We start from the raw sequence: 18,663 nt of genomic DNA, 5'->3' as shown, positions 1-18,663 counted from the left end.
AATTTACAACAACATGTTCCGAAAATCTGGGATATCAAATCGTTCATCGAATTGGACCATCAAAGTTTACAAAAATTTGAGTCTTTGATTTCATATTCGACATCGAAGTTTTATATACGCAAACATTGAAGTTTTTAATACCAAATTCAGGCGCCATATGCCTGACACCTACGAGCATCCGGGAGGGTATTTTCAAGTTCATTTCAAAGTCACTAAAAAGGATACCATAAATAATCCCTTAGTCGCCCACAGGTTGGTCTTTCAACCTCGAAGGCCACCGATGAAACAAATTCTTATAATAATAAATAGGGTAGGGAAAAAAACAGTTATTCACTTATTAAAACTGAAAGTGATCCTCACACGTTTTTTCGTCAACGTACAAGTACTCCAAAAACCCTGAGATATTTTGAAGTCCATGAGCAGTTAGGAGGTGTTGAAAATATTCGGTTGTCGTGCAAGAATGTAGTGCGTTTCACGAGTACTCCTTGGAATATTCATTCGACTATGACGTCATTGTTCTATTCCCTCTCGTGAGGTGTCGCAATAGCATCACGTGAACCTCCTTTTATGGCAGGAGTATCAAAACGGAAGTTTTCATTTACGCGTGGCTTTGCAACCGGAAGAAGGGCAGTAGCCCAACTTGGTTTACCTAAAATATCCCTTCACAACGCTTCGGCTACAGCCCTCCAGCTATGGACAAAGTAATAAGCCATATCTAAGCTGAATCGTAAGTGGAATGAACATAAAAGATCGTAATTCTTTAAAAGTGCTGAAAGAGCTTTGGATTGCTTTAATTTACAAAGCGGTCCTATGTGCTGTTATGACAAAACTCACTATAATTCTCCTGCGCACTCAAAGATATAATGATCTGTTCCGGGGCATGATCCTGAAATGGGCCGCATTCTTGGCGTTATTTTGGCGACTTTGGTTCAGTAGATAAAGCGATCGAAGGCTCCGTAACATGGCAGAATTGGAGAGAGGGATGAAGGGGTTGAAGAACCGGGTCATCAAAGAAGGCTTTCTTCGCAAGAAGACGAGTGTACTAAGGCAATGGCGTACGAGGTTTCTTGTACTTAACAGACAATGTTGTGCATTTTCAAAAAGGCGAACGATGAAAAACGCGGGGCGAGAACTGCAGAGGGCGAATATTTTTGATGGACATCGAGGCGATGAGAAGTTTGAAACCAAGAAGCGAAAATACTGTTTTCAACTTAATTGTGGAAGGGAAGCCGTTGTCTTTTTGTTGCAGTTCGGATCTGGACAGAGAATGCTGGATGCGATCAGTGCAGACAGCTAAAGACAATGAACTGAAAGCAGAAGAAACTGATCCAGTGAGAAGAAAAAGCATTAAGTTAACTGGTGGATTAAAAAGGATTACCATACAGAGGGAAAAGGGCCAAGGCTTGGGTTGCACTATTAAAGATGTCGGTGGTTTTATATTTGTTAATCGAATCTTGGACGAGGGTCCAGTTTTCACATCTGGGATTTTGAGACCAGGTAAGATCTCTTTATCAGTTAAATTAGTCAATTTCAATTTAGTGCATACAGTATTTTGTGCGGTTTGACTACTGATATATTAGAAAAAAAAATTTTCTACACGGGTTATTGAAGATCCTTTATGACTATCCGTTGTGTTTATGTATGAACAACATCTGCCTTTTGCAATTTCACGCTCGTGGGCGGCATGACGTTCATCGGCTCTGCAGTCAATTAGTTCTGCTACTCAGTGTGGATGGTTAACTGTAGAACATGTTTTGTAATTTATAGGCGGATAAGAGAACCATTTTGTGAGAAGCTAATTTCCCAACTAATCTTCTTTCAATATTTGATCGTTAACAAGCATGTGGCATAACTTAATGTTCATTAATATCCAACTTATTTTCGGTTAGCATTTAATTTCCCACAAAGGAAATTTATAATTATCAGCGTTGTTCGCGCGTTGGAAAGTTCTAGTAAAACTGTGTGTGCGGAGGAGGAAGAAATATTTTTGTGTTATGTTGCCGCCCCCATGTCTTGGCTCCTTCGGAACTCATCCAACTATTATATTCCTGAGGCTTTCGTATTTGAAGGTCTTTGTGAAGATTTTTCTGTCTTTGGCCCTCTTTGTTGTCTTTGATTTTAATGTGCGGTGAACGCTTGTTATTCGTCTAATTGTAAAATTCACATGCTAATTTGTAGGTGCTGTTTCTGGTAATGTACGTTCGCGTTAATTATCATTATTGCATTACTAAAACATGGCACGCAAATTTTGTTCATCCCTTCTCAGTTCAGCAACGATTTTTAGCAAAATAAATTCGCTTATTTGGAGGAAATTTGGACGAGCTATAAAAGATTTGGGCCAAACAAATGCTTTATTGGAAAGAAAACAATTTACCGTGTAAATGCAGGTGTTAATTAACAATTATTCCACGAGCGCGCGTTGGATATGAGATGGTAAATAGCTAACGAGGCGCGTAGCGCCGAGTTGGCTATAACCAGTCTCATATCCAACAAGCGCGAATGGAATAATTGTTTTATTAAATTCCTTAAACTCCAAAAGTTTGGAAGTACGAAATACGAGCGAAAAAAGGGAGAAAATCATAGCGAATCGAAAAAACTTGATGAAGATGCGATGCTGTGTAATACCTGGTGGTCAGACAGACGCAGGCTCATCACAAAAACATTTCTTATCTTTTCGCGTACTTCTAAGCTTCGAAATTGATCCAGACTTTCCCCAAAAACGTTTTTCTTGTGCTTTATACCAAGAGAAATTTCGATTTGTGGCGTAAAAAAATTTAGCTTAGCAACGTTTAGCGCAATCATTTACCTTTTATGGTAAAACTAAGGTATATGAGCTGATAACCGAGATTGAGTGAACCAATCAGAGCACGAGAATTGCATTATCCGAGGTTGAGAATTTACTCATACTAGTTATTCCTTAAGCTGTTTGGATATTAATCGTAAACAGAATTCTTGAATCTGACTGGTTCTTTACGGGCATATTTGTTGCGTAATTATTGGCGGGTGATCATGTGGGGGTCCAGTTACAGGTATCCAATTTGAACAACTCCAGATTGGTACCTGTAATTCGACACCTACACCATTCACGGTTTAATCACATGCACCTGAGTGGGTCTTTCTTGCTGTTTTCCTATGTTTTCCTAATGTTTGCAGAACAGATTGAATATAATTTTACCCTTGCATTTTGTTATAGTTACTATTAATAGTAAAAGAGTTGTACAATTTAGGGATAATAATAATAGTAAAATAATAATAATAATAATAATAATACTTTATTTACACACGCTTTATTTAGGGTTTATTTACACACGCTTTATCTAGGCTCATAATTACAAATCAGCCTCGTTCTGCACGCTTGGCTGATTTTGAAATATTATTACTCAGTCCTATTACTATAACTTATCATAAAACCACAATTTTCTTGATTGTGATTGGTTTTAAAAACTCCTATTTTCCACTAATTCATTTGCAAAGTTGTTATTGGACAGTTATTTATAGGACAGTTCAGTAAGCCAATCACATTCAAAGTTGTAGTTTAAATCAACCAATCACAACCTTGGTTTCAACCTCCATAGAAACAGTGTAGGAACTCCTAAATTGGGGCGTTCTTTCTTTCTTTCTTTCAGAGGGACTTTAAACAATTTACCCCTCCTTTGTCAGTCTTTTAAATTATGCAAATTTTCCTTTCTTTCGAAACTTGGCTCTTCTTCTTTCTCAGAAATTGTAATTTTTATGATTAATAATTGGTAAGAGGAATTTTTGTCATCAAATTCGGTCTGTAATCATACTCGTGATAAACACTCGTGATTTTGTTATCACTTGTCTGATTTCAGACCGAATTGGACTCCACTCAGTCCTTAATTACCAGTACTAAAATCTCTTGCTTGTGCATCATCAGATCTCTCGTTTGCCCTGTTTTTCAAATATAGTCTTAATAATCTAGGAAGAATAGTTGTTCCCATCGTGAATTATATTTTAAGTTTCTTATTTTCTTTGAGGCAACCATCATGAATTTCTGATAACGTCAAAAAATCCAGACGAATTTTTGAACTGGACATCAAACAGTGTATAATAACTGTCCACAAGAAATGAAAAAATTACAATGCTATTTCCGTATAATTTTGAGGTCTTTAAAAACAATTCGTAACTGTGTGCATAAACACAATCATTTTATCAGGTATCATATTAAACGAACTGAGGCTTAGAAATAAATTTGCATAGTTGTTAGAATGTGATGCCATCTAATGTCATGTTTTAAGCCAAAATAATACTCTAAAAAGTATATTACCAAAGCTGCCCGGCATCCTCAGAAAATTTAGAATGCATGTGTTGGTGGAGATCAAACAGTGAAAACAGGACGGTGTAATTGAATGATCATTAATACATCACCAGCACCCAACAAGGGGATGTTTGTACTCAGGGCCACAGCAGGCCCGGAAAAACTGAGGGGACACAAAGATATTTTAAAATTTGGGGGTTTTGGGTTTGGAGGACGCATAGGACGGGTGTAAACCCTTTCTTTGTAGGGGGGGACTGGGGGCATGGATGTGATGTACCCCCCAAGTAAACCCTTAAACAAAAGCATAGTGCATTTCAATGATCCAAGAGGCTTAGTAAAGTAATTATAATGTGATCACTAAACATGAATATTCATTTCCATTGATTCCTTATTGGAACTACACTATCCTGGTTTTCCCAATAAAAATCTAATGGCGTTTCAAAAAATCATTACCATATATACCCGTGTATAAGTTGACCTTTTATGGCCTCAAAAGAAGCTCCAAAAATCGCCCTCGACTTAGACACAGGTCAAAGATTTAGAGCCAAGTTCCAGCTAAGTAATTTATTCAAAATTAACATATTAATGTTGTCTTGGGCATATCATAACGAAAGCAGTGGACAAAAGACTTCAAAATGAATGTAAGCAATTCCAGTTGAAATGAAAAAGGATTTGTCCAACTCTAAATGTTAAAGATACTAACAAGCACAAATATAAAATAGACACTGGAAATTTTCGTTTTTCAAAGGTGGAAAGCTCTAAAAGGCATTTCTGTTTCTTCAAATAAAACGTGATTGTTCAATGGCTTAGTAACCTGATGCAATACCTTGTGTTTGCGTGCAAGCATCGTCACTCGTGTTGCCTGAAAATGCTGGTTGGTAATGATTGTTTTTTATTCTTTATACAAACCTGGCTGATTTAAATGCTTTTGCAAGCTTCGTATTGTTTGGTTTACGAGTTTTTTTTTTTTGTTTGTCATGTGAGAAATTATAAGTCATTAGGACCAATTAAACCATGCACATTTTGCATCATTCACAAGTTATTTTCAAAGATTGACTCCTGCTTCTGTGATGTTGTGCTTATCCTCTAAAGCCCTTTATTATTGAACAACGAAACAGGTTAGTCTGAGGTTTACATGTTCGATTTTCTGAGAACTTTTTCGAAATTCAAGGACAAAATGCCTGCATATACAACAACTGCTGAACCACAAAACTATTAAGCGCTTGAGGCCTTGATTTTTTGGTGTATCCACAGTTCTAGAAATCGAATAATACTAGATTAGTGTCCCATGAACATTTAACAAAGAAATTAAGAAATTGCTTTTTTTGGCATCAAAAATGGGGGGTCGACTTTAATACACATGGGATCGACTTATACACGGGTAAATACGGTAACTGTCTTGTTTAACATAAGCACAACAGTGGAACAGAGTCAATTCTTTGGTACTTCCAACACTGCCTCAGTAAGCAAATGAATATTGAAAAAATTAAAGAACAAAACAAGGGCTGTGTCTGAATCTTGAAACCATTTTTGACCTGTAAGAGTCATCATAGTAAATTTGTAGTTACTACACCAGGAATCCATTACCTGCACTGGACTGTCTGAGTTGCCTTAGAAGCATACATACACTTAATCGGCAAAACACAGCATCCATACTTTCACTGTAGTGCAGCCAGGGGTGGTGATCAAACCACTGCAACTGAAAGGACCTATTCCTGTTGCCTTAGGACTTAAAAGGAAATGATTTCTTGGCTGATTTATTCTATCTCCAAGTAGAGGTAAGCGGGAACCAACTGCGTCAATAGACTCAATAGCAGCATAATCCTGGCCACTCTCAAACTCCTCTCTGGCATTTCTGCAGCACAAGCTAGACTTTTCTACTTTCTCATCCTTGACGTGCAGCCTTTTATTTGTTTGTGCAAATACGATGTTAAGAACAGTGTCGCTTTATTATCCTGGGGCCTTACCAAGGATAAGAGTGACTTTTGCTTTGATATTCAGGGTTTTTGAGAGGACATTGCTGAGTTTAATTATGTTCCAAAGACAAATCCAGTAATGAAGAGAGTGAGTCGCATGCATGTCAAGATGATTTGACATATTTATATTTTTGTCTCATTTCTCATTTGCTGTAATTTGTAGCTGTTTTTGTTTTCTGTAATCTTGTATCACCAAATAAAAAGAGTAAATATATGAACTGGTGAAATGGTACTGTAATTAAAGTTTATCAGGAATGATTCTATCCGGAATTATTGACATCTTGTTGTTTTGAACTTCTGGAAGAAGAAATTCTTTTTTCAACATTTGACACTTGTGTGTTTTTACCTTTTGGGGCAAAAAAGTGGAGGGACACGGGCCCCCGTTCATCTGAAGAGACTTTTGGAATCTCCATATTCATTTTATCTCATGGAAGATGTCTGCAATGATGTTAGAGAACACCTTGTTGGTGCAAATTTAGAAGCAATTGGCTGTTACGAAACGTGTATGTAATACCAGTATATACAATATGAGTGGCAGATCTGATGCGAATATTGTATGTGACGTATTAAGGGTGCATTCTTTTGGGAATATCCTGGCTATTCTCAATCCGGATCAGGAATAACAGAATACACAGAATATCAATTCTCAAAAGAACACAAATTATGAAAACGGAATATTTTTGGCAAAGTGACCTAGGAACTATTGTGTCCGGGCATGCGCCAGATGCGTTGGCATGACGACTGAAAAAGGTTTCCCGAAAGTTTGGGAACACAAAGCGTTGAAATATGGCCATAAGTACAGGCTTATGGCGGGTTCCTCTAATTTTTCAGTTTACTTTATTTGCTAAAAACTATAAGGGGGAAGATGACAAACGAATTTTTTGTATTTGTAAGTGCTTTGCATAGTGCAAATGCATTCCAATACGCTCTTTCTCTTGATGTTGACTTAACTGAAAAAATGGTCGTGCTTTTTGTACAAACAAACTGATAGTTCTTTTTGTTCTAGCACCAGTAAAGAAACAGAACAGAGGCCAGCACACCCGCATCTATGGTAGAAACTTTGGCTTGCTATTCCATTCAATTTTCAATTTTCAAGCCGGCAGGTGACGGGCCGACCATGTATCATTTCCCGCCAAAACTTCCCCAAAAGAACGCATATTCTGCTTATTCCAAGTGAACCGTATTCCATTCATTCCGTTCATTCTGCTCCCGAATACCGTCTATTCTGTGTATTCCTATTCTGGAATCATACCAAAAGAACGCGCCCTAAATGTCAGCATTTATAATAACTGTTAACGTACACTAGGTATTTTTGGTGATTCAAGAACTTTTAACAGGGAGAATCGAAGCAAACATTATGAAAATGAAGAGAAATCTTGAATAATATTAACAAGTTTAATAATAATATTTAAAAATCAAGATCAGTAGCCAGGTAGTATAGCACCTAATAATTATTATTATTATACAGCATCAACAACATGCTTCCCCTTATCTCATCATCTGCCATGCAGTTCTTTTCTCTGGCGAGCATCTTCTTTCTAAAGCTTTAACAAGTTTAATTATCAAACACCAAAACATAGCAGTTCATCTACAGAGTTCTAAAGCAGCCTAAAGGAAGCAGACTGGAAGCAGATTGCAAGCAGATGGAATGCATCATGTTGGGCATTACCCTTATTGATTGAAAGTGAAACACAAGGATTCGTCAAGAAACTGGTGTATACAATATCATCAAGGTTATCAGAAAGGCAAAGCATAGATGGGCAGGTCACATCACATGGCTATCAGATAATCAGTGGACCATCAGAGCTACAGAGTGGACCTCAAGATATTGGACCAGAAAACAGGGAAGTCCAAAAACATGATGGAGAGAGACAATCTCACCAGACAGCTTGGACCTGCGTGGTCAAGATTACCTTAGGACAGAGGACTCCTCCGCCAGGAGTGAATTTAGCCCTGATGATGATGATAATGAACCTGGTCTGCAGTGCCAGCATTTCAGTTATACCCAAAAAATGTAGGCTGGGGTCCAGAGACTAATGCAAGAATGTCGGTCTCTTCCTTCGTAATTCAGTCCAGTAGGTATTCAAAGAATAGCTGACACTTCACTGGCCTTTTCCAGCTGGTGACCTGGAACTCATGTCAGCTGACAAAAATTAATTTGTCCTTTCAAACATTGTAAAGTTCTCTGGTGATAGAGACTAAGTTAGACTGAGAAGACTAGATGCATTATTCTTTCTACAGGCCAACACTGTGGTACTGGTCAGTGTAGCACAGACCTGTAAATTATGTGACAACTTCAACCTTGCTTAATATAACCCTTTGGCCCTCACCACCTTGGAGACATACAAGCACAAGGTGAGCGATGATTACCTCCAAAAGATGGATACCATCTGGCTGGGTGCAATGGAACATGCATGTGTCACATTCATGTAGAAATATTCTGTGAAGAAAGCCAACAATCTGCCCCTCTTACACAAGTACAACAAGGAGATAGCTAACCTTTTCTCTACAGTAGATGTGATAGGTGAGAGCAAGGAACTGACAACCAAATGTAAAGTGGATGTCTCCTGCCTTTCGCCTTGCCATGACAGTCAAGTCCCACTTAGTTAGCAAGAAACTATACAGTGAGCCTGTGGCCAACTACAAGCAAGCTCATGAGGTGATCATCTGGCAACCTAATCTCTAAAACCTAAACCAGGGCTGGGAGAAGGAACCAAGGAAGTTTTCTTGAAACTTTTCTGCTTACCTTATCTGGTTCCTCCTCTTGGACTGGCAAGAGAAAATTCAATTAACTGCTGGGGAGGTTGGTGAGGCAGAGGAATTTGCAGAAGAGAAAGAGGGCAAGAGATTTTGAAGAGCTTTAGCGATGATGATTTGATGCATAAACATGTAAACAGTAATACAATTATTATTGTTCCTGTGTTACTCTTGCTAGCCTGTCACAGTCAATAATAGTAGTAGAATAGTTTTATAACTATTTCTGAGTTATCATGATTTAATAGTTGAAGGGTCTTCCTCTGTTTCCTAGCCGAACTTTGTTCTTTACTTTGATCAAATTACATGTACATGTTTCAACCTTTTAAAAGAGTAAAAATGAAAAGAAAAATTTTATTCGTTATGATGAAATTTCATTGAAATAAGTTGTATATATACCATATTGATGTCCAGTTCAAAAGTAATCCCAATTATTTGACTTCTATCAGAAATATAAGATGGCTTCTACAAAGGCCACCAAAAGGAGGCAATGGGCCATGATCGTTTGAAATGAAACATTGCAGGTCAGAAAAATTTATCACAAGGGTGCGTGGGATTGTAAGATTGTTTCTTCTTAACCCATTGCCTCCTGGGGTTCCCCATTGACGAGTAAAATTGTCTGGGTTAGACAGAGTAAAATACTAAGTATGGCCGGTTCAGGCCAGATTGTGAGTCAAAGGGTTAAACTAATGTGCCATTTTTCATTATTTGTTATAACCAGGAGATCAGATTCTTGACATCAATGGTATTGAGATTGGTGGTTGTTCAGTGTCTGAGGTCAGTGAGATCATCAGAGGCAGTCCTGAGTTAGTTGTGTGCACAGTGAAACCATCCTCAGATTACCGTTATTGCGATACACACAATGTTGGTGGACACACAGCATATGCTGAAATAGACTTGGATTCTTTGAAGACAAAAGAGGAAGATGATAGTGATGACACATCAAATAGTGGAGGCATTGAGAGTGAAGATAAGATGGACAAACCTAGAGCCAACTCATACATTGGGCTTAAAAGACATTCCCTACCATCCATCCTCCCAGGCTCGCTCATGGAAGCTGCTGCAGTACAGAGAAAAGATAGCAAAATGAACTATTTAGAGTTGAATTTCCAAGGAGCTGATAGGCCACGTAATCTTAGTGATGCATCACTGTGTCCAAAGATACCCCCAAGGAGCAGTAAACCGAGAAGCAGGCCAGGTGCATACATTGAACTGGAGTTCAACCACAACAAGAGTGAAGACAAGTCTGCTGAAGCACCAGGGAATAGGAAAAGCAGTTCACTTCCACGTCAATAGAATGATTGGGCAACACAGAAATGTTCTTGATTTTGGTAACACAAGGCAAAAACGTGAAAATGATGACTACATTGTACAAACGTTCAAAGTTCACAGTACGTATGTCTTTATAGGAAATAAATTGTAATAATTCATTGTTGCAGGGGCAAAAACAGAAAAGGTTTCCATGGAATGGACACCAAGAAAGCAAAGAATAGATATTATATCAATTATTATTATTTAATAGGTCACTGATTGATTAGGACAGCCATTCCAGTGAATGAAATGATCATTATTTATTAAAACTATCACAGTTATTTTATTCCTGCTGGAAACCATGTTTAACCTAATCTTCATTACCAATTTAGCATTATTTGAGCTACTTAAAGTGCGTATAACCTCAATTTTTTTGTCATCATGGCACATTGTTTTCAACCTTTGCCAAAAATAGTTTTGCTGGCATGTTTCTTTGAGTTCAAGTTTTGTGATATGTACTGTATGCTGTAAAAAACAAATACAAAACAAGTTTTGATTGTTGGTGATTATGACATCCTGATAACCCTGAAACATATTTTTTTTTCTGTTGGAACTGGAATGCAAAGTCGTTTGTGGTGTCATTGTGGGGATTTTTGATAGTTTTCACTAGCATGGAGGCTAAACTGTAGATGTAGATGTAAACTATAGTATTCAGGGCCATTTATTTCCATATCATTGAATAACAAAAGCTCCTATTGTTACACGTCTCGTTCAACAAACGCTTCCAACTAATATTTGCATGTGCTGGCCTTCTGTGGCGCTGAATTCCCATGATGGGCATTTTGTTAAATTTGCAGCCATTCAAATGCAAAATCGCAAGGGGCAATGATTTGAAGTTAGGGGCACTGCAAGACTGATCCTCTAGGTCTGTTTACAATATTGCTGCTTTAGACGATCTACATCTACATCTTCCAGCACTCGGCGAAGTCCTTTTGACTCAAGGCTGTTCCTGCTTGAGTGGCCTCATACACCATAAGCCTTTTTTGGACATCACTGCCAAGCCAGCCACTTCTGCTGGAGAGAACAGGACAGCCACAACACCGGGGACTTCATCCCCGACTCTTCTCGAATAGTGCGTGGGTTCTTTGACCTACCACAGGGAACTTATGAACATAGAAGGTACTTGTGAGTCCCCCTTCGTGGATTTGGACCCCCCCCCCCCCCCCCCCCCCTGGTAGCCTACACTTCTAGGGAAGTTGTACACTTGTTTTAGTAATTACTTACCATCGTGTATACATTTGTGTTGTTTTTCTTTAGGTCTATTTACCTTGCTGTGACATAATTAGAGTAAAGTATATGAATCAGAAATTAAGAAGGAACACATACCAATTTAAGGGGGTGCAAAGGAAAAAGGACCACCCCACTTTTACTGAGTGAATGAACCTTGAAGTTTCTTTCTTTCTGTCTTTATTGTTTAATTATTTATTTACCAATTTCGCCACACATAAATTCAACGAATGAAATGAGAATACGAAGTGAATTATATATTGAACTGCGGATATGAAGACGCAGATGGCACAACTATTCATCACGGTTATTGGAAAGACCGTAGAAGATGCAGACGACACAACTACATATTTATTGGAAAGACCGTAGACGAAGTTGTGTTGACCATGGAAGAGGTCCTGGACCAAGTCAAGTTGAACTTGGTGTTTAACAAATAGGTTAATTGTTCATTTAGGTAAATCGGAGGCATTAATCCTAACCTGCGATCAGGCTCTATTTTAATTTCGCGTGGTACGTATGTGGAGTTAGCGAACGACGACATAAGAGAACATATGGGCGAAGCTAAAAATGGGTCTGATCGCAGGTTACATTAATCCAGAACACTGATCCTCCTTTTATCGGCCCTCTCAGGCCACTATGGTAGGGTAACAAAATAATCAATTACAACGTACTCCTCATCTGTTTGCCTGGGTGTCACCATTGATGACAGATTGTCTTGGGCTAAACATATTAAATCAGTTACCTCGTCCTTTAATGCTAAAATCAAAATTTTAAGACCTATTAGTTTCCTGCGAAGCCCTACTCTAGTGTAGATTAATTTCCTAACTGTTCTGCCAAGTGTGCTTTATGGTGTTCTTGTTTGGGGCTCTGGTTCTCACTTGAAAGGACCTTGAAACTATCCATACTGGAGCAGCTCGATTAATTCGCAAACTACCAAGAAAGTTAAAAGACGAAGATGTTCTCTCAATTGCAAAGTGGCCGTCACTCCATTATTTTTATACCTTTCGTCTCTTAGAGCGGTTTTCAATTGAGTGTCGAAAGTAATTAGATAATTACTTTGGTTTATGATTACTTCGCTCAGTGATTGGTTCAAAGTTCTCGCGCCATTTTTTCAACCAATCAGAAGTGAAACCAAAACCAATCGTGGCTCACGCGTGCACATTTTCCCGCGCTTTGTGTCGGCTACGTGTAATTACTTCGAGTTTTGATTGGTTTAACGGATTGTCTCAGTCCTTTCTGATTGGCCAAAGTAATTACTTTGGTTTTGGTTTTACGACACTCAATTGAAACTCGCTCTAACTGCTACCCACAGTGCTTTGTGCCATCTAGATTTAGAGGAAATAAATTCGTTAGGTTAGGGCTCCTGCCCAATATAATTTGAGGAAATGTTTAAATGGTTTTGTAAACAGGCATAGATCTGAAATTGGTCGTAGAACCTTTTCATTTAGGGCTGCAATTGCTTGGAATAATCTCAGTTCAGACAAATTAAGATCTATTGAAAACCCATCGTCTTTTAAAAATGACCTAAAGAAACTTAGAGTTCTAGTTGAGAACATAAAATAGTGACAAGGGTAGTTCTGTAATTTGTAATAAGGAGTTAAGTTATATTTATTAATAATCTTTTTAATCAAATTCTCGCTTGTAATATATTTTCTATTGTTGTAGTTGTAAGTATTAGATTTAAGTTAAAGTTATGATCGATCTTTTTAATCAATTTTCTTGTAATATACATGCTTTTGTATTAGCTGGAAGTATAATAGTTTTAAGTTGCTTTATTTTAAAAGTAGGTCTACATCAGCCATATAGCTGCCCTTTTTACCTGACCTGCTTGACTAAATGAAGATGATGATGATGATGATAGAAACAAGTGAAGCTATGATCTTTGCAGTTATGAACGCAATTTTAGCAACTGCGTAGACAAGCCTATAAAATTCAGTAAGTTAGGGATGGGATATATAAGCAAATGATTGCCTTATTTACCTAGGACCACCAGACTATTCCCGTTTGGACGGCGATTCGTCAGCGATTTCTGAGAAATACAAGCAGTCAAGGCTTATATATCCCCTCCCTACCTTACTATACTTAAAATATGTAGGGGGATTTCGCCGTGTATCCCTGATCGACCGGGGTGTAGTGACGTGATCCTCGGACCTAGCCGCCATGTGTATGTCTTGTCTTTACATACCAAAGGGTACCAAAACAATTCGCATATCGACACCTGGACTGATAGGAAAGGAGGGAAGGACGTTTGTTAACGTTTCAAGTGGGACAATGGCCATCAAAAAATGGGGTGTGTGGAAAACCCAGACCTCCCGGGGAAAAAATTGTTTTCATAAAAGTTTGTGAACATTTTGTGATAGTGTGTGGAAAAAAACCTGGACAACGAAGATCAAGAACCAAAGACCGATACAATCAGTAGGGGCCTCCAACTGGCTTCCCAAGGTGAGGTATCGTTTTTCCTGACCTATCTATTTTTAGAAATAACTTTTTGGAATTTGCCGCGCTATATAAAGGTGTTCTCTAAGTGGTCCGCATGAAGAGGTGATCCAAGATGGATGCCGAATGCTGGAAACAAGACTTAAAGTCTTGAAAACGCCTCCCCGTTCCCTTTTCAATCGTTATTGACGTTTACCATGACAACGAATGGCGCGAAAGTGGCTCTAAAAATAGATAGATCAGGAAAAACGCTACTTCGTAGAAACAAAGTGGGAGATGGATGCTTCTCTTTGATGGGCTCCTAGATATCCAAAAAGCGAAAAACCTCAGAGAAAATATAACATATCAGACAGAAAATAGAGAAACACCTGGACTCAAAGTCACTTCTTATGAATAACCATACTCTGGTTTGAGAGGAAAGTCGACGAGATCTTCGCGAGAGTGAACCGAACGAACTAGTTTGAACCAATCATTTCTTTTGTTTGCATGTGACCCGGAACTGGATCCGTTCCTCTATTAAAGTCAAGACACTTTGCACGTTTAAAAGGAAGAACCTTTACTGAAAAATCACTAACTGATCTGGTCTTTTTCTCAAAGATTTGTGCTTTATGTTATCGGTCAGTTTCCCCAATCGAAAATCTAACTCTGCCTCGATAAACAGTTCAATAAGCTGTAATGGTGGGGTCCAAATCCGCAAAGGGGGACTTACTCCGCTAGCGGGTTTATACCGGGCGTCCAAATATTGGGGGGCGGGGGGGTGAGGAAATCCAAATTTGCTAAGACACCGGGCTCATATGAAGAGGTCCTAAATCAAATCTACGTTGTACCGGCTGTTGCTCAAAATATTTAAGTAAGAACGGTGGGTTCTTTGCGTTACGAGATTGGGGGGCTGATATTTTGGAGGGGTTTATGCGTGGAGGGGCTTATTTTCAGAATTTTACGCAATCTCGTTCCCAGAGCCCTCGTTACCCTTGTCCAGCGGAGCGGGAAAAATGTCATCGTTTCGTAAACACAGCGGTCAAACGTCTACGCATGCCCAAATGGATATTTTTTGCCAGCCGCGCGCCAATTTCCCGCGCAAAATTTTAAAGGAAAACATTGGAAACAACCAGTGTAACGCAAAATTTAAGAAACAAAATTGAAACGTTCATAGAAATCTGTAAAAGGAAACAAGAGAACGTAAAAGGAAAACTTAAGACTTTCCAGACACAAAGTTTATTAAATTACCGGTACTCTGTTGATTTACCATTTTGTTTTGAGCTTTACCAAAAAAGTTATACGTCTTCAAAAACGGCGCCATGCTGCGAGCTGACAGCGTAGTATATTTTTATTTGTTATTATTAATCATGCGATGCGTGACACCGGAAGCTAACGGCAAGCGGTGTGTAAACGAAGGGAAAACTCGTAAAGAAATTAAAAGAAATTTGCAGTTATTCGGCTTAGCTCAGACGAGCTGACAAAACATTGGCAAGGGCTCGAGGGATTCCGTTGGGATCGTGGATTTGTTTGCGGTACAGAAATGAAATCCATCGAGACAACAAACCTTAACCATGTTCGTGTCCTTCATACCTATCCCTGAAAGGTTTTAACAGGTATTCGAAAAGGATGGAAAAAACTTACCAGATTACAGACCTGGAATAAACTGGTATTGTAAATACAAACTTGAGGCCGACAAAAGCTTTATAGATCACGTTAAATACATTCCACGGAAAAGAAAGGACTCCAACAAACAGAAGGTAGAATACTTTTTAACTCTGACATTTCACGGATTATTCCTGTTAGCCCGTTGTACAAGTTAAAACATAAACAAATATATAAATAACGAGGAAAATGTCACTTATTGGATGCAGAGGGCCCACGAGATGAGGAACAGTGTCGTGAAAATACTGATCAATAGAGGCAAGTCTAGTTGTGTATATATTTATTTCTAACTGTGATATCCAATCGATCTTATTTGCTTACATTTCATTCACATGTTTAATCAAAAGTAAATCATAAGAACGATTAAATCGCTTTAATTTTTCAAGGCTCTTGCAAACTCTTTCCTTTACATCTTTCATTTTTTCCAAATCAATTAAGCCAGTAATAATTATGTTAGTGGCCAGATTAAATCAAACCAAGGCATGTTAGATATGTAGAAAGGAAAAGAGAAGGAAAACAGGTATTTTGCCCTCTTGTGTATTTACTAACAACTACTTCTAGCAAAAGTCAGAGTGTAAAGCTGGAACTGTTTTTTATTACAATTTATTATCATTATTTTAGAGCCTTCAATTAATTGAAAGATTTCAGATGGCACTTGGTAGTCATTATAAAAATAGTAGTTTGCCCTTGTAGGAAGTGACTGCCATGAGGAAGTCTACAGAGCTTCAAGTACCTGGATTGTTTAATGCTGTCTTTAAAACAATACTTCGGGAAGACTCCAGACTGTCAGAAGACAGGAGATACCTCCAAGAACAAAGAACAGTTGCCCTCCTTCACATAATAGCATATTTCAGGTGTGCACGAACATGAATTTAAACCAATAAAAGAGTACATCTGAAAAATCTGAAATAAATTTTCATGTCTGCATATATCACAGATTACATGTCTTTTGCAAAAAGACTTGGGTCTCTACATGCATCAGCATGGCCTTTCAAGAGCTGGCCTGAACAATGGCCCCATCTTTGGTTTCTCAGTTGCACCACAAACTATTGACAGGCACAAAAGAACCTTACAGGAGCAGTATTCGGACTCACATGTTAGGGAGTGTATTCAATTACATTATAAAATAATATTAAGTGATGAATACAGAGCTAAAATAAGATTACTGTTTTCAAGATAGACAATTTAGAGTTTATTGCTCAAGGGAATTTGACTGTAATCTATGGAATATTACTTTTTATAAATATTACTTTTGTTTGCTTGTCAGTAACTTCATTAGTTCAACATCACATTGTGTAATATTTAGTTTGTCAATGGATTATTCATTTTCTTTTATTAGGAAGGTACATCTGTGGTGTTACTACTGGATGATTTCCATAACATCCAGACAGTTTGAATACCAGATAATCTAAAGTTGAGAAAGCGATGCATATGCAAAGGAAGGGACACTTTAATGTAAAAAAGGTGGTATCACAAAAAGTCACCTGTAAGAAATTTTCACCAAAAGTCTTAAAAACCATCACAAGTCATTTTTTAGTCCTCTTGCTGCACAATGCCAACAACTGAGGGCATACGATAAACAAAAGCAAATCAAACAGTTCAGGTGTAGTGTGAATAATAATATATTCTTTATTTCCTTTCTTGAGCCCTTCATTTTAATCATACCTGTAGTGAGTCTAAAATTAAGAGACATTTCAACAATAATAATAATATTAATAATAATAATAATAATAATAACAACAACAAAAAAATAATAATCTTGAAAATAATAGTAATAATTCCTTTGTTTGCTATACAATCTGCTGCCTTGTGCTGTATTGGTCATTTTCGGGAATGAGAAGGTTACACAAATTTAACAATTGTGGAGCATAATACAGAGAACAGTGCAGATGTACATTTCAGTATCTTGAAATCCAGAAATCTGGTAATAAATTAGCATGTTCACTGTGATATGCTACATTGTATCCTATTTTATCCCTGAAATCAGTTCCAAATGACCATCTGGTTTGTTGCTCAAGATGGAAAACTGTTTGTCCTGACAGTCACTTCCATTTCCCTCATGGTTCCATAGTTGCTAGGTCTGACATACCAGGAAGAGAAGCTAAGGAGTTCTGGCAAAAAGTAAACAAGAAATGTCATTACAACACAACTTATGTTCTCTTACATTTGTAATATTTCTGTGACTAAAGACCAGTTATTTTGCATGTACAGTGTAGTGTAAAGAACGAATTTCAAAAGAAGATAAATTAACATTACTTAAAACTTCTTACAAAAAGAAGAACGGCGAAGTTCTTGTGTTGAACAGATAAGAGAACATCTCTGAAAATAACAGGTAATTCAAAACAAAAAACAATACAACTACACAGAAGCACTACACTTAAAAAAAATAAAACACGATAGTTCGAAAGAACTTTTTATTACTTAAAATGAAAAAAATAGGAGAGCATTCAGTATTTCTGTTGCAAAATATATTAATTTATAAAACATGCTTATGCACTGAACTCAAGAATTGTACGTAAGCTTGAAGGATGATATGAATGATGTAATATTTACACAGATCACGACAAGAACACGGCATTTCACCTTCTTTACGTGTAACTTACAATGATTTCCAATGCTGTGCCTTCTCGTGCATGAGTGCCTTAGTATAATTTATATAGACCTTGCTAAATCGAATACATCGTACGATCAGCTGTCATTGCTTTAGTTTGATGTACTGTTTGACATCACTTCTACATGTGGCTACTGTATGTCTCAATAAAAGAATATGTACAGACTTACTCGCTTGTGTGGTCGTTTGCAACTCCTGTGAGGCGACTTGAGTGTCACAACTTCAGCCCAAAAGCTCACACCGCCATTTTGGCAGCCTTTCCGCCACTCCAACGCACGCACATGCGCAGACGTTTGACCGCTGTGTTTCGTTTCGTAAGTACGTCTCATTCGTCTCATCGTTTTGCCGCTCTGGACAAGGGTAACGAGGGCTCTGGGAACGAGATTGAATTTTACGCTATCTCGAGATGCGCAGAACGTATGCGCACT

At 37.9% G+C, this 18,663-nt stretch overlaps 1 long non-coding RNA gene and 1 pseudogene across 1 annotated transcript; one reads left to right on the top strand and one right to left on the bottom strand.

The window, feature by feature from the left end:
• Window positions 1–946: 946 nt before the first annotated feature.
• LOC138004491 (uncharacterized) lies at window positions 947–10,826 on the top strand (annotated as a pseudogene).
• Window positions 10,827–11,704: 878 nt separating this feature from the next.
• LOC138004493 (uncharacterized) lies at window positions 11,705–18,547 on the bottom strand. Its single transcript, XR_011123791.1, has 2 exons — window positions 18,406–18,547; window positions 11,705–17,735 (listed from the first exon to the last, which is right to left on the bottom strand). It is a non-coding gene; the product is annotated as an uncharacterized lncRNA (long non-coding RNA).
• Window positions 18,548–18,663: the final 116 nt, after the last annotated feature.

The sequence above is a fragment of the Montipora foliosa genome, chromosome 5 (genome assembly GCF_036669935.1).
Source record: "Montipora foliosa isolate CH-2021 chromosome 5, ASM3666993v2, whole genome shotgun sequence".
In the NCBI taxonomy this organism is placed as follows: Eukaryota; Metazoa; Cnidaria; class Anthozoa; order Scleractinia; family Acroporidae; genus Montipora; species Montipora foliosa.
The sequence above is the reverse complement of the archived record's forward strand: the minus strand, read 5'-3'. Positions and strand labels throughout refer to the sequence as shown.